At 34.6% G+C, this 15,747-nt stretch overlaps 1 protein-coding gene across 4 annotated transcripts in view; it reads left to right on the forward strand.

Moving 5' to 3' along the window:
• The window catches only part of ST18 (ST18 C2H2C-type zinc finger transcription factor), a 174,957-nt gene that overhangs the window by 64,318 nt on the left and 94,892 nt on the right, over window positions 1-15,747 (forward strand). The window contains exon 1 of one of the 4 annotated variants that reach the window (XM_072327960.1): window positions 8,217-8,374. The exons of 2 other annotated variants lie outside the window; for them this stretch is intronic. The gene's annotated coding sequence lies outside the window, so the exon portion shown is untranslated. Of the gene's footprint in view, window positions 1-8,216; window positions 8,375-13,235; window positions 13,367-15,747 lie in introns of those variants that run through there. One more of the 4 variants, XM_072327959.1, reaches the window with a different exon arrangement.

Consider the following 15,747-nt stretch of genomic DNA (forward strand, 5'->3'; position numbering starts at 1 on the left):
TTCAAAAGCAATTCAAATCTGGTAGTGAGGTATATATTCTCCTCAAAGTATAAAATACATGACTATGTACTTAAGTTTTTAAGGAAGCATTTATGCAGTTCTTCAAATATTCTTTGTTGAAATTCCTAGCACAGAGGGAATGAGTGAGTGTTAAAGAGTGTTTTTGGAAGGCCAGAAGAAAATAAATACTTGCTTACTCAGGGCTACTGACTGCAGTTTAGAGACTGTCTAATGACACTGTGGTGAACACAAGCCACTCCCTACATTCAGTCTAATTTATCATGCTTGGCTCATTTCCTAGGATTAGGTCCAGAATAGCCTCTGGCCATGTAGGCTGTTCAACAGACTGTGTAAGAAAAGAAAGCGAGCACGGTCCATGGAAACATACTTCCTCCTTCTTTCAGATAGTTGTTATCCCATTCTGGATCTAAGCATTTTAAATTCTTTATGATTAAAGACCTGGCAATTCTTGCAAAGCTATTTAACTCACTGAGGAAATACAGATATACATAAATATACATATACACAGATATATATAGTTCTCCCTTAACTTTGTGATAGCCACTTAACAAAGGTTTCTAGTATTGTTTATTTCCATTCTATTCAACTGATATCTTCAGTATATGAAAGAATAAGGTTTTTCTCTCATGAAGATTTTGTTGTATTGCATATAAAATGCTGTTTATATGGGCTCATGTGCATACACATACAAGGGATGAGTTTATGTAAAGATGCATAAAAGCTGAGATTATTTTGCAGACTGTTATTTATAGTGATTTGGATAGCCCAAAGTTTGTTGTGTACTGTGTCGCAGAATTAATTACTGTAATTATCTGGTGTATTAGAATGGCATTTTTCATTGCTGACAAGATGCATCAAGAAGTAAACTTAGAACAAATTGTGGCAATGTACACACAATATAGGATACACAGTTGAATATGACTTCTGGTTTTCTTTAGGCAACACTTAAATTGCCCACATGCTACCACTATGTGTCTTATGGTATAATGTGATTCTTCAAATGTACTACAATAACATAACACAAATTGAATATTTTCAAAAGTATAATAAAACCCTCCATCTTTAGAGATTTTAACAATCAATAAAATCTGACAATGTTTTAACAATGCAATAGAAAATCTGTACTGGGAATATAGTTCTCCTGAAAAAAAAAATTAAAAATCACAGACTATTTTCAGTGGGATATTTCTCTAAAATAAACTTAGGAGCAGCAGGGAAATTATTAATCCTGTGACAAATAACTTGAGAATAAAAAAAGGGAAAAGATGCAAATAATTTCTGTGTTTATATTCTGTTACCTTGTTCTCCTACAACAACAATATTCACCTACCCTGTTCGCCTACTACAACAATATTCAACATGATATCTTTAAAAAAATTCTTTTTTAACCAGATGACTTTTCATTATGATGACATCCAGACCCTTTTGAATTTTGCTTTGCTTTTCACATTTCTTAAAACCAAGTAACGCTAAATTCACTCTTTCTCCCGTGTAATGAGGACTTTCTTGATAATCTGGGTGATAGTTATGTAAATCATATAGGTGAGCATGAAAACTGAAAACAATGAGCAGGATTTCCCTGACAGAAACCACTGTCAAGAATCCCTTAAGATATTACTGACAATAGCTATTTGTATATGTTGCAGAGAGAGAAGAAGAGGCTGCTTAGGTACTTTCCTAGGATATAGCTATCAGAATATAGAAGCTCTGAAGAACCACAGATGGAAGGCAAGGGAAATCTGGGGACAAGGATTTTGGTTGAAAGACCAGTATTCGACACATGAGTGTTTATCTGTGACTTATTCAATCTGGAATGGTATGTGAGCAAAACAAAGAAAAGCAGGGACTTGCCTGCAAACAAGTACAGATAAGAGAAGGGAGGATTTTCTACCAGAGAGAACTGGAATACTCCTACTAGGAGGATCATAGGTGAGCTTGAGTGAATAAGCTGTATAAGATGAGCTGAGGGAAAGACACACTTGTACAAGATCAGGATACTTCTATGTTTTTGTACTCCTCAAAACTTTATGGATATTGAAATAAATGAATTTCACACTGAGGTTTTCAGTATACATTTTCTCTGCTGGGAAGAATGATTTTTTCCAAACATAATTTAGTTTGATCATAAGGTTGGAAAAGACCTACGAGATCATCCAGTCCAGCTGTCCACCCACCAATATTTCCACAGTACAACTTTGAAACATTTCTTGAACACCTCCAGGGACAGTGACTCCATCACTTCCCTCAACAGCCAATTCTAGCACCTGGCCACTCTCTGAAAAAAACAGTTCTTAACATTCAACCTGAACCTCCCCTGGTGCAACTTGAGGCTATTCCCTCTAGTCCTATTGCTAGTTACATGGGAGAGGAGGTTAACTCCCACCTCACCTTTCAGTCTCCTTTCATGCAGTTGTGGAGAGCAATAAGGTCTCCCCAAGCCTCCTCCAGAGTAAATAATTCCAACTCCCTCAGCTGCTCCTAATAAGGTTTGTGCTACAGACCCCTTACAGCTTTGTTGCCCTTCTCTGACACACTCCAGGGCCTTATTGTCTTTCTTGTAGTGAGAGGTCCAAAACTGAACACAGTACTGAAGATGCAGCCTCAGCAGTGCTGAGTACAGAGGCATGATCACTTCCCCGCTCCTGCTGACAGCACTATTCCTGAGACAAGTTAGGATGCCATTGGCCTTCTTGGCCAACTGGGCACACTGCTTGCTCATGTTCAGCAGAGCATCAACCAATGCTACAAATGCTACAGATACCCAAGTTTTCAGATAACTCTTGAAATGATAGAGGTGTCACCTTTACTTTTAACAATATTTGCTATTGCATGTGAAAGACAGGAATTACTTATTCAGATAGAAATATATAACAGGGTTGATAACCACTAAACAAGTCTGTCAAGAGTCACATTCAGCCTGGCCTTGATTGCCTCGAGGGATGGGGCACCCACAGCTTCCTTGAGCAACCTGCTCCGGTGTGTCACAACCCTCTGAGTGAAAAACTTCCTCCTAATATTTAACCTAAAATCTCCTCTGTCTTAGTTTAAAACTATTCCCCCTTGTTCTATCACAATGATAGGACATGTAAAGAGTCGTTACTTACTTATGACAAGATGTGACATTGTAACTCAAAAGAATTTTTCCAGATGATCAGCTATTTTAATATCAAATGAAAATCTGGTAGCTATCATAATATAAAGTTTCTTACCACAACATCAATATGATTATTGCATTGTTATTTATGCATTTAATAATACAGTGATTAGGGGAAAGATAAGTATGAGGGTGTTTTTGTTTTTGTTTTTAATTAGCAGCAAGAGCTGAGCAAATGTGTTGATCTTAATATTTAGTCTTATTATGGGAATTCTTTGATAGGCTTAATCCATATTTGACATCACCTGCATCTGATTTTCAGGGCTTATTAAATAGCTGTTTTCAGTAACTTATTAAACCTATATATTAAAGTAAATAAGACTACAAAGAGAAAAATATTTTCATTTCCCAGTTTTAGTTCAGTCTTAATTGAAAAAGTTGTAACTCAAAACAATGGTGTTTTAATCTCCCTTTTGGTGAGGTACAATCCCAACAACAAAGTCAATTAAGGGTAAAATTTAAATATTTCTTCTTCTTGACAGTAGACCACAATCCTTTGAGTGCTCGTATGGAAAGCCTTAGAGAGCCGTGTGAGCACCTACACTGGAAAGAAGAGAGAAAACTCACCTGAAATGCATATTTCCAGTGACAGAATCTATTGGCAGAAAAGTTCGGCTCTGAAATTCCTTGACTTTCTCTGGCAAAGGTGGCCAGGAAGAATATATAATCCTCCTGTCACTTTAGTGAATGAACTAATTAATGAAAGACATACTGAAAACCTAACCAGAATTCTGAAAGCCAGTGTATCATTTTATTCAGACAAATCATTCTGTTATTAATATTTGGTTAAGTATACTTTATTTTTCATTCTTTTTATTCCTCTAAATTGAAACTTTTGAAGTTGTATATTGTACAAACATGATAAATGTCTTTTCCAAATGTCATTTCTAAGTTAAATGACTTGTAGTTTTACTACTACATATATTTCTGGCAATTTTCTTCAGCATGAGCCTGCTAACATAACTCACTAGGTTTTTTTCAACCATGCACTATATGACTTTATCAACTTTGTTAATGCAGTTGTCTATAATGACTGTGCACTTGGTACTTGATAATGCCTGTGTGTGCAATAAGTTTACTGGCACCAAAAGAGAATATCACATACCTTTATCTCTTAATGAAGAATCAAGTTTCTATCTCCTATATTGCCTGTTATCCAGTATGTCTCATTTAATCTCTTAGATTTCTTTCATACCTTTCAATGTCCTGAATGTTCAATTACAAATCTGCTTTGATAGTAGCATTTTTAAAAATAGAAATCTATTTGTTATTTTGAAGTTGTGTTGAAGACTTTTAATATTAGTAACCTCACTGTTTGTTTTTCCCCTCAATATAAGTCTTACAGATATCTATTTTGTTAAATAGGCTGTATCATAACCAGGTTTTGTCTTTTTAAAATGGATTTTTAATATTCTTTTGTGATGTGTAGGACTGCAGAATATATGTATATATATTATTATTATTATTATTTTGCAGATGAATTAAAACTTTTTGTTGTTACTGTAGCAGTCCTTTTTTCATTACTGTGAAGATAAGCTAAATTCAAGGGAACAGAATGATTTTTTTAAAATGCCAGTTAGTACAATATTCATTATAGTAATTTAAAGTTTTATTCTCTTTTTGAAATTTGCTCTGAACTCAAATATCAGCCAACTAACTGCTGTGTGGCCTGCAAGTAAATTTTGTCTCACATTCTTTGCTGTGATCTGTTTGGTATTTTACAACCATTAATTTACCATTTACTTCATGCTCTTTCAAGAGAATTTTATTTATTGATATAAGACTATAAAGTCCTGTAGCTGAGGATTCTTATTAGACTTATACAATTTCTTGCAACTTCAAGTCTGAATGGTAGCTACTATATATTGCAATGCATATTTACTCCATTCATGATTCTGTATCAAGTCATCAATCTCCTATTTGATTTCACTTTTTCTAAAGAAGGGAGCTGTTTGGGACATAAGTCAACTTTTTCTTCATCCTTTTCTTGTTATCCTTGTAAACTTGGAACATCCTATTGATTAGAGAGTCAAAATAGAACGATGGATTCAGATTTAATATTTATTTTATTATTTATTTTATTATTTTATTAACTTTAAAATAACTATATCCAATGTGAATGTATTGTTTTAAAAAATGTATAGTCAGTGCAAATAATGCTCTCCTTGCCTGTGCATATATATTTACCGAACTGTGTAGACTGTGCATAAAACAAAGCTGTGTTAAATATGAACTTGGCTGGAGTTGATTTAATAACAAGGATAATTTTTTCTTACTTACGTGTCTTGGTGGAATTTAAGAAATATCTTCCAAAGCCTTTTTTCAGCAAGCGGTTTTGAATATGTGTGTTACAATTAGACAGATAAGAATCAAGCAGGAAAAAGTAATCTGTAAACATATATCGCATATTTGTCTCATGATGTGAGAGGATCTGAATAGTTCTGTGAAACAAGCTGTAACTCTAAGATGAATTAGACAGTTCACAACACAGAACTATACTTAATAGTGGAAAATATATAGACAGTGACCTAAATGACAGTCTCTCTCAATGATCAAATAGGGCCATGCACAGCAGATTAAAAAACAAAAAACAAAACAAAACAAAAAACAAAAAAACACACACACACACACAAAGAAATCCAAAAACAAAAACAAAAAGAAAAAAATAGGAAAAAAAAAAAAGCTCCATCTGGTTCTGAAGACAGTGGCCAGACCCATAAATAACACAAGCTGTCAGGAAAACATCATTCCTATAGTACTCTGTGTGTTTCCCTTCCAATTATAGATCCATTGCAAGGAAACTCTGAGCTTTGCATAGGTTTGTACCACACTTATGACCTCAGCTCACTGTAACAGCTACATTCCTGAGTAATTTTCAAATTATTGAGGAATATAAGCGCATTCTAAAATACATAAAGGTACATTCTAGTACCTGTGCACATACACACATACAAAGTAATTATAAAAATATGAACCCAAAGGCTTTAATTTCAACCCCAGCTTTTCTAAACAAGTAAAAGAAAAGTCATCAGAAATATTATATTCAGATGTATAGTCACAAAGTCCACACTAATATGAGGTAAAGATGAACAGTGGCCTTCACTTTACATTTGTTTGTGTTTTATATACTTCTACTGGTGGCTAGTTCTGGGGAATACTAAATACAGAAAATAAAAACTTATGTTTTTCATTTTGTTAAAACAGCCATATATTATTTTTTATAGTTGAAAAGAAAACATGATGTAATACTGAACTTACAGTTATTGGTAGCTTCTTTTACTAGGTCAGAAGTTGAACTCTACAAACTGTATAATAAGTACACTGTACAAACATATAATTAAAAGTTCCAGATGTTTTGAATGTAAAGTTTAAAATATAAAAATGTAACATGTGTAAGTTTTACCTTTGTAGAAATTAACTATTGCAAATGCTGTTACTGAACACAAGCAATGATGTGGTGCTGAGCCCTGCCAAATAAGGGAGGATCCACAAGTTCTGCACCACCTCTGGAGTTTCCTATCACTTGCTTTAGCTGTTGTCTAACTAACCCAATTTTCTTTCAGAGGGTGTATTGCTCATCTCTGTCTTCAAATTTACACATGCCACTTGCTGAAGGTATGGGGACTCCAAGGGGAGGAGTTTCAATATTTTTATTGATTTTGAGGCATTTTCTCAATTGATGGGTAGCAAGATTCTTTGGTCTTGTTCTGTGCTATACCTGCAGCACACAATGAACAACATACATTCCAGAGTATTACATCAGTTGTACCTAAAATGTTCTCCCCTCTACTGCAGAGGGAGACAAAGGAACCTCCATTTCTCTAAAGTGTTCCCTGGGGAAAAGAACAAAAGATGCATACAGTTTCTGTATATGCAGTTTCTTAGTTGAACACGACTGAACTTTATTTCTGAATAATCAAATGGTGATTCACATACTCAAGATATTAAAGAGAAAGAAAGTTGTGGCACATAAAGGGTGTAACAGAGTCTTTGAATATTTTGTTTGTTTGGAGGTTAAATGGTGATCCTCAGTCTTTTCTGTTAAACTGTTGAAGATAAATAGCAAATTGCTGCATTTATTTCTTCTTCCTTGTTTGCATTTGGAAGACAACACACAGAAAATTCACTTTGAAACATTTCCTTAAAGGCACATGATAAATCCCTGCGGAGAAATTCACAGCCTGAAGAGAGCCTTGTGCTCGCGTTTGATAGTGACAGATAGCAGTGGAAGCACAGTAGTTGCTGCTGTGAACTAAGAGACCATTATGTGTGCAACTCACATTGAGACCATTGCAGAATAAAGCTCCCCCAGCCCCACCCAGAAGTGTGGCTGCCTTTGTAATTTTAATTGGTCTGTGTTTGTGGAGTGGGGCCTCTATTTACTTATGGCTTGGGGCTTGTGTTTACCAAGCCTGGTGGAGGCCAAGTGTCATATCACTGAAGCTTAGTTCCTGCAAGCTCTCCTGATATATCTTGAGGCACTTTTCTTTTCAGTATCTGTGCCTGTCTAATTCGCGAGCTTCTGTGAAACAAGCGCAGGAGGGTACAAGGCCTACAGGGAGGAATTACACCTAATTACTCAAATAATTGCTAGGCTGTTGCCTTCTTAGTCACTGAAAATAATTTCCAGGTCCCTGGCTTTTATAGATAGTCTTCTAGAGGCAGGAGGACACAGCCCCCTTTTTAACTCAGCCCATTCACTCACAAAATCAGAACACTCGAGCCTGCAAAATTAATAAGCACCACTTCCATTACATATATTTTAGGTTGTTGTTGCCGTGGCGATAAAGTCAGGGACATTGAATCTCCTCTGTTGAGCCATTGTTATCATCCCTGGCCATCTGCTGCAGAGGAGTGATATTCCATCTCATTTGCATGATGACTGATATATGGGAGGTTTGGAAGGACATATGCCACAGCAATCATGTGATGAAAATTAAAGTGAAAGTTTTGGGCCCAGAGCCGAAAAAAATCTGTGTATGCGCATGAGGCTGTTGATGTGCAAATGTGAATCATATTGAGAAGGTTTGAATAGGGAGGTGTGACGTAAAGAGGGGACACAAACGCAGGTGCTTATCTCTAGGCAGTCAAAGGCACTGGATGTCATATCATGGGAACTACCTTTCAAAGGCACAGCTTTAGTGCACAGTTCAGCACACAAGGGAGGAGAAACATATAAGTTTTGGAAACAAAAATAAAGTAAGTTTAACAACTTTTTCACACTATTCTGAACCCGTTCTTGTTTAAGCAACTTGTACTATTAGTAACTTTCTGTCTTTTCTATGATTTGTGCTCTTATTTTGCAAATAAATAAATAAATTAAATGAAAAATAAAAAATATCCTGTCCATATATCAGTGTTGAAAGCTTGAGAGATTTGTGCTAAGAAGTTTGAGGGTTTTTAATCAATGTTTAAAATGCTCTCTGCAAACTTTTCTTTTTGTTTAAATGACACTAATGCTGTTTCTTCCACAATGTATGCTTGGTCATTATCTTAAATGCTATTTTGGGCCTCAATTAAAAAATAGCTACTTGTAACTGCTTTGAGAAAGCTTTCTGAACAAAATGTCATGGTGTAATTGCATTTATACTGCCTCAGTAAAGCCTTTGTTCATATACATTTTAGAATTGTGCAAATTTGCAGCTCTGGCTATTTAATTTGAGGAAATGATCACAAGGACACTTTTCCTCTCATTCTGAAAAGTTATTGAACTTAAATACTAACACTGAAAAAAAACGAAGTGAGAAAAACGAGACGAGAGAGAAAGACAGTGGTGCCAGTATAGGGACTGTTCGATAGATGCTTGTTCACTTGCAGATATGTATGACAAACCAAATAGGTTTCTCATGACATTTTTGGAAGCTTTAAAATCATGGATAATGTTTCCAAAATGAAGATTGTTGATCACTGTATTTAACAGCGTTACACTGAATGAAAAAGGGTCTTTCAAAGTGTGACATTTAAGTCCTTTAAATTATTTGGAATTCAGAGTGTGAATTGAGAGCTTCTGATTAAAAAAGCGAATGCTGTACACTTTAGAATGAATGTCTCTGTCAGGAAAATCTTTAGAAAGTTAAATGACAGTAATATCAGGCAAGGCTGAAGAATGAAATGGACCTTCTGGGACAATGTTTTGCAGGATGATTTTTATGAAATAGCATTTGGTTCTGGAGAAAGTCTGCTTAACACTCTGATCAGCAATAGCTCTCTCTCTCTCTCTGACTTTCTTTTGTCTTTAACAAAGCACTTAGTTCAGATGTTTGTCTTTCCTCAAATGTAAACAAGGAGACAATCTTTTGCAAGAAGCTGTGAATTTTTCATCTAAAAATTATAAAAACACAAATCCAGGATTTTATCCTTATACTGTGTGAGGTGGACTTTGTCAGTTAGAGATTTTTTTTTTCTTTTAATTCGAAACGACCATTTATTATCTCTTTTGTCAATGAAATTAGTTGAGTTAATTGCATAGATAGATGTGTCTTCTTTGATTTGGCTATGAAACGGTTTTGCAATTGTTGGGGAAAATTACAGCATTTGTGATTAAAGCTTTCACTGTGGCAATAATATATTTCAGCTATAAGGTGGCTAACAAGTAATCCAGATTCAAAATGAGGAATTTCTAAATATAGACATTGCCTCCTAAGTTTGGAGTGTTTTATTTTTACTTGTAAATATCATCTGTGTATTATAGTACTTTCATGCCTGCAGGCTAAGATTACCAGTCTTCCCCCTTTTTTTTTTTTTTTTTTTTTTTTTCCTCCTCCTTCTAAATATTCAATTACTCAATGGTAATTATTATTATGTGGCCTTCTTGGCTTACTGCAATATTAGATTAATATAGATTTCTTGTGCCAAATTAGCGGAAATCACTGTTATTCACAAGAACAAATCACTTTTTTAGTTTTATTTACTTTGTTGAATAACAGGAAGACTTTTGCCTCATGAGGCTTTATTCTTGAGACTTTTAATATAATGTGTCTTTAAAGGTAGGAAGGAGATGACATATTTTTGTTTTGATTTTTCCTTTGTCAATTTCTAATAAGTAGAAACTTCAGTTAAATTATAATTTAGCTTTTTCAAAGATCTATCAATAGAGGTTTTTGTGAATGAAGTCACAGTTAAAGTCTCCCTGTCTGTGGTTATTGTTTCAGAGATGTATAGTAGAGGTAGGAAAACCGAAAATGAATGACAAGGAGCTGTCCAGGGTACTGCATCTGATTAACAAATGTATCCTGTTATTGTACGGGAAAAATAAATAATAAAGTCTGTAGAATTACAGAGAACTGACATTATTTGCTACAGTGTTGTTGTTTTCTCTTCTTCTTTTTTCTTTTTTTTCTTTTTTTGTTTTGTTTTGTTTCAAAACTAGATAAATCTTACAATGAAGTTAACTGTAAGAAAAATGTGTATGAAAAACTCGTTTCAGGAGCCTGTCAAGTTTCCATGAACAGCACAAATACTTTGAAAAATTGCTTATTTAAGCTAAAGTTTGTTTGATATTTTTTTCTCCAAGTTACAGACAATACAATTTTTCAGGTCTAAATTAAACTTTGAATATAGCACAAATAGTTTCTATGGTAGTGTTGCAACATAAACAAAACAAACAAACAAACAAAAAATACCAGACCCCAATCTTGCATTACTTGATTGCTTTTGAAATGAATTCTTGTCCTTATGTGACCTGAAATGTCTGGTTACAAAGCTATAGAAACCCAAACGATCATATTTGTTTGATATGAAATGAAAAAAATAGTTAAATTGAAAGTTTAACATCATGAAATTCAAAATCCCAAGCGGTATATAAACATTAAAAGAAACTTTGGACTGCTAATCCTAGGAAATGAGTTTTATGGATTGAATTCAACAAGGCTTCAGAAATGGTTCCATCTGCTGCCTAGCAGCTGGTGAAAGGATAAATTTAATTCATTAATTCATTTGGAAAAAAGGATCCAAGTAGTAAAGACTTCATTGCTCAAAATGCACATAGGTGGAAATCAAAACTGAAATTAGGTCTAGTATCATCTTTGATAATGAGTAGCATTTTCTTTGTTGTTTTTGTAACAATCTTGATCATGAAGTTGACAATATATAACCTATAAGCTGTTAACTGTTATTTTTATGTATGAAGAACTTGAGAAAGCAGAACTCCTCTTCCAAAAGAAATAACCCTGCTTTTGGAGTTACCAGTTTTGTAGGCTTAAAAAGCTGGAACGTTTCGCTGCAGAAATATTATGTCTCTATGACTATTTGCAAGTTCTTTCTTATTAAGTCAGTTTATAAATAAAGGTATCAATGTACTTAGAAAATCAGCATATTCACAGTTAAGTCATAATAAAAGTCCATATCCACATTAACAAATGCACAGAAATTATTACTTTACTTTTCATTTGAGACACAAGTTTCATCTTTATTTTCTTTCCTGTCTCCACCTGTTATACATGTATATATATGTATTCACATTAAGTGCTAAAAGCTTATATCCAGGGTTTAAAAAGGCAAAATAAATTGGACACATGCTTCAATAATAATGTTTTCTAAGTGTGAGATATTAAGTTGTCCAGCTTGACACAAATTCCAGATACACTTTTTTTTTTTTTTTTTTTTTTTTGGTAAAAGCATTTGCCTCTACTTCTTTTACTCTAAATCACAAGCAGTGAGTGCAAAGTTATCTAAGGTCTTTGAACCTTGAAGTAATCAAGTAATGCTAGCGAGGGCTCTTGTTCACCTTATACCAGGCACACAGGTAAGTCTGCCCCTCATTACTCTCAGATTGATTCACAGGACTGAGGAATCTGTTATCCTGAAGCCAGCTAAATATCCTCCAGTGCCTATTTTCAATGTTTCTGCTTGAGATGGTGATTTCATGAATGATATTTGGCTTTTCCTGTTTCCTCAGTAGCCCATAGCTCACTGCGGTGGGTTTGTTGGATTTACTATAAAGGTTCTGTTCGCACCCTGTGGGTTGGGTTAAGAATTAGGATTTATGCATTTACTTCTACTGTTGCATTGTTTATACAGCTTTGGTTTAGTTTTGATCCTTTTTTTTTTTTTTTTTTTTTTTTTTTTGCCTTTGAGGCTCTTCCACAGTGTCAGCTGCTGACTGATAGTAGGAGAACGGCCTCGTGGTGTGAATGAAAGGGACCTAGCGGTTGGTAAACAGAGATAAGGAATAAATAGAGCACAGGCAAAAGGAGATAGTTCTGTGGGAGCCCAGATTGCCGCCAGTCTGTTCAAGTGAGATGCAGTGCCTGTCCTTTTCCCAGATTAAATTAGTGTGCGAAATCTCCAGTGACCTCCTCCCCTTCTCCCCATACTCTTTAGCCAAGCTGAACAGCCTCTGCTGTAAAGTATTCATTTTATCCAGGGACAAGTTGGACAATAGAACTCTCCCTGTTACTTATGGACAGCTGTCGTCATTCATAGGGCTTTTCAGCATTTCATTTTTCAGAAGAGTTAAAAGGGTTTTACCTTGTAACTGACGAGAGGTTAGAAATGCAAAGAAGCCAGCCCTGAGGTTGCCCGTAGTATGTTAATAAATAAACATCATCCCCCCCACACACATATCCCCTCCCCAATGTGTGAAAGGCTGTGTATTTTGTTAGCACTGCTCCTCTTATTTAAAGGGGTTTAATTGTGATAACATGATTACACTGAAGCATGAACTGCATGGAGATATTAACAAGTAGAGACACAGTGATATACAGGGCCCCCAAGGTTTCCCCAAATTAAAGGTGACCAGTGCAAACCCAGTGAGTACCCCTTTCCCTTCTTTGCCCTTGCTTTTGCCTGCATCTCCTATCACTTTATTACCTGCAAATAACTCCCAGGGAAGAGTAAACCCTCATGAGATACTTCTGTGGTCCTGTATTTTTTTAGTGATTTACTGCAAATATATTCAGCATTTTGACTGATTAAATAGACCTTCTGCAACCTTGAGGGTCACTGTGTAGAGTATGTACATAGAAAATGCATCAGCCCATTGTACCCTGGCAGCTAATGAGATTGGTCGTTAAGTAAATGACACAAAGCCTACAAAAAAAGCTTAGCAGCTCACTAGAGTATCACAGAGTGTCCCTGCACACCACACAACGACACAAACAGTGGACTAACCTAGCCCACCCCTGCTTTATTCTACATCACTGCTTCCCTGATGTCAGCGTGAGAGGCAGAACAAAGGCTAAAAGGCACACGGTAAGTCAGTCTGACAATTATGCCCTAGGGAAAAAGTAGAGCAAATCTTAGCCTAACCATGGGGTTGAAAGTCCGTTTCTAGACAAGTAGGTCATAATGAAGGGATTTTTTTTTTTTTTTCCTGTCACTTCAAGAAGGGGAGAAAAATGTCTCTGGAATCAGGGCTGGGTTTGTTTCTTGCTTGTTTGTTTCCTTTTCTCTCTGTCTTGTTTTCCAGCTTAGAAAAGTTTCTGGAATTCTGAAAGTAAAGTAAAACAGTATATATAAGAACTGGAAATTGTAGTTATAGTTTAATGTAATAAATATTCTTTGTAAGAACTGTCACACAATAAGCACCACCTCAGATGTACATTCACATCTGATGAACTTTACAGACTGAAAGTTTGTTTTTACTACTCTGTAAAAATCATCTGAAAATGTTAAATGCAAGAATACATATTTCTATCCACTAGTCAGCTACTTACTCCCCCCAGTACAGTTTTTAGAACTATGCAGATATAAATGAATGTATTGCTATATTTTTAAAAATAATTCTTCTTTATGATTTTTGTATGTAATTTCTCAATGTTATCTTTACATGAGCAGAAATTAAAGAAAGGTCTATTGTTAAATATTTATACAATCATTATTTATTCCCTTTTTAAGACAAGAAATATTCATCTGATACCTTATAATTGTTGGTGTCTGTATATCCAATGATAAAATCTTTCCTAAAAGCATTTCAGTTAAGTTTTGCAGGACTCTTTATTTTGTTGAAAAATGGCAACAGGAAGTTGCCAGAAAGTCTTGTTTGCATTGCTAAAATGTTTCTGTCTTCTTTGTACTTTGGAGGCTCAGGGGGATGTTAGGTTCCAAACAACATTATATTATTACAGTCTGTCTGACTGAATTAAGTAATGCTTTTTCTTTGCCGCCTCAATATAATAAATATATAAATATTAGTTACAGAAATAGAAAAGGAAAACAATAACCAAATCTGAAAAATACATAAAAATAATGTTTTTAAGTGTATGTTCTTAAATACCGACAGTTAAAGAAGCAAGGTTCAGATATCAGCTTGTGCTACAGTTGTTTCTTGACACTGTCACTTCAATTTTTATTATTTTTAAAGTATTATTTAATCTGTGAGAACATTTGCCAAAATATGTGTATATAGACTTGCCAGGATAACCTGTTCACTTAATTAAAACTCTTAATAGGTCACAGAAATCAGATCACAACAATATGTTTCTTAACCAGGGATATCCCTTTCACTGCATGTAAAAGTAACATTACAGCCTATAGAAATTAAGATCAAATGTGATATTTTAACATGTGCACTAGGTGATTCTTTGCAAAGATGTGTATCCATTTATGAATCCACTTATGCATTTTTATATAAACAGTGGATATATGCAAAAAAGTGTTCCCCTACATGGCATCCCAGCTTACTGAAACTCAGTATATATTAAGTAATAATTGTTTATTCCCTTTGTACTTCTTGATATTTCCAACTTAGGAAATTTAATGAGGAAGTAAATGAAGACTGGTAAAATTGTGTGTTTGCTTTAATTTTTCATACATATATTTGAGGTGTGTGCTTCTGAGCAACGTTTTCCTTATGCTATCTTAGGAAATGAGACACATTAGAAAATAAACCTGCTTTCTCAGCTAAGTCATTTATTTCACACCTAATTGTTAGATACACAGGGATTTTGCAAGCTATAGGGCTTGAAAAGTTTTGCTTTGAACTTTTCTAGTTGTCATTAAGTTTTCAATTCATTTTAATGTATATGATTTGTGGATATCTTAGCTCAGGTGCATCACTACAGCTTATGCAAATGAACATGTCCCTATCACACAATCATCCTACTTTTTACATATCTGTGAAGGAGAATAAGTTGAATTTAATATTTGAGTATTTATCATGATAACGAACAAGTTCATCTGTCCTTTATCCCATTAAAAGTAGAGTCATTTCATATGGCTAATACACAACTACAAAATTAATAATATTACTTCAATCTCGCAGACTGAGCCGCAGTAAGTTTCTGTAGTTTTGCCCACTTTTTTTCCTCCTTATTATTTCTTTGGTACATCTAAGAGAAGAGGCAAAGAAAGCTCATTTTTTTGCAAAACTTTATGTCAACTAATGCTGTTCACCTGATCTCCCCCAGAACTATGTAACATGATGCTTTTTTAAAACTACTTTTCGACATAGTCTTTTTGGACTTTACAAGCTGACATGAGAACCTTTCACTTATCTTTGTGTTCAGCTCCAGGAAAGACCTGTGTCAGTAATCTGTATGGATCTGAAAAACTTTATGACACAGTTGATTTGAATAATTTTTTTTTTTTTTAATGCTTTTAGTTTTTCAAAACATACATCTTGATGTATCTGA

This window comes from Excalfactoria chinensis, chromosome 2 (assembly GCF_039878825.1).
Source record: "Excalfactoria chinensis isolate bCotChi1 chromosome 2, bCotChi1.hap2, whole genome shotgun sequence".
In the NCBI taxonomy this organism is placed as follows: Eukaryota; Metazoa; Chordata; class Aves; order Galliformes; family Phasianidae; genus Excalfactoria; species Excalfactoria chinensis.